Here is a 1,717-nt window from a genome sequence, read left to right as displayed (position 1 = left end):
TCCCCGGCCGCGGTCCCCGGCCCCCGGCCCCCGGTCCCCGGTCCCCGAGCCCTTCGCGCAGGCTCCGCTTCCTTGTTCCAAGGGACATGCCCGGGAGGAGGAATTCAGGGGCACGGGGCACCCCCCCCCCCAGAGGTAGAGGATTCTTCACCAGCTCCCCACCTCTTCTGGTGCTCTGGATTGATTTTTTTTTTAAATAATAATAAAAAGCAAGGTTCCCCCAACTCCCACCTTCTCATCCCATAACATTTTTTCACAGACAAAATGTGTTAATCAATCTTTTACTTTTGTTTCCGGCTCTGACATGGTGGCCCACACAATCTACAACATTAACAAAAAGGTCACTTAGAGATAAAACACGTTTGACAAGTGAAGAACAAGGCAAGTGCTTTAGGGGTCGCGTCCAATTCCTGACCTGGACTCCCACTAGAACAGGGACTGATCCTGGAGGTGCGTGCGTGTGCGACCGAGAGAGGGAACTTTCCCTTCCCTCGTGCACGCACTAACCAACGTTTGTTCTCGAAACACAGACCCCCTCAGAGCCCTAAACAAATGTGTCAGGTATCATTTAATGCTCTTCTCATTAAGGCATTCTTGAGGCATTCTCTCCTACATCTTTTCCCCCTCCAAATCTGAGTCGTCTAAATTCCGACATCATGGAAATACAGCCAAGGTCTTTTTATTAAAACCACTTTCCTCGTAGACATGGGATATATAGATCATTGTAAATACGTAAAATTCCCCCCGCGCCATCTCTGCTCCTGGTTTGTTTGAGCTTGTGAATACAGATGTTGCGATTTCCTTTTTTAGTTTTAGTGTTTTGCCTTGGAACATGTCTGTATCTTGGTTCTGCACAAAAGCTAAAAACTGATATTTGAAAGGGGGAACTCTGTTTAGGCATGTCCATCCAGAAGACGTTGGAAGCAGCGGGGTCATCTCACGAGACAGGGAGAGCTAGAGAAGGGAAAAGCCCTCCTGCACCAGAAAATCATATTCGAGCAGGACTGACAAGACCCACAGCTTGCCCTTAAGCAACACCCCCCCCCTTATATAGAGTGGAAGTGACTTCAATCTGCCCCAGGTTTTCCCCCAGTTCTTTCTTTTGTTGTCAAGTCCAATTGATAAATGGAGTGCAGTAAAACTCTGGAAGAAAAAAAAGCTGAAACCTTCATTTGTGTTCATTTGCATTAAAGTGCTTGGAACAGCTGTTTTCCTTACAGGACCAGAGAGACTCCTATCTGTTTCTCGTTGTATTTATCCTGCCTCCCAGGGTGAAAGACTAAAGATTAATTGTCTTAAGGTAGAGTCAGCTGTGGGAAGGCTTTCTTTTTTGAGGCGGGGGGGGGTGGTAGACGGGAGTTTGGGAGGGGTCTGCTATACTTCTAAACCGAAGAATCAAAGGTGATACTCGGTACATGTGTAAAACAAGCGGCGTATTGATATGCAAAGGGAAAAGTTGGGGGGGGGGCTTCAGCTCAAGTAGAAGCTACAGCAGGTAGTTTAATTAGCAACTTCTGAGGATAACACTTTTTGTGCAGTGCCTTTGATGTGCAATTTAAATCACACGCTGCATTGTAAACTTTTTTTTGAAAGGAGCTTGTAAAAATAGAATCAACCTCAAAAATCCTCCTAAAACCATTCTTAGGCATGACGGCTCACTCACGGGGCTTGGTGCTCACCGAAAACAATTAACAACCCGGGTCCTGGGGTTTGAATG

Source organism: Gavialis gangeticus, unplaced genomic scaffold, assembly GCF_001723915.1.
Source record: "Gavialis gangeticus isolate Ggan-Ray unplaced genomic scaffold, GavGan_comp1, whole genome shotgun sequence".
NCBI lineage: Eukaryota > Metazoa > Chordata > Crocodylia > Gavialidae > Gavialis > Gavialis gangeticus.
This window is presented reverse-complemented; position numbering follows the sequence as displayed.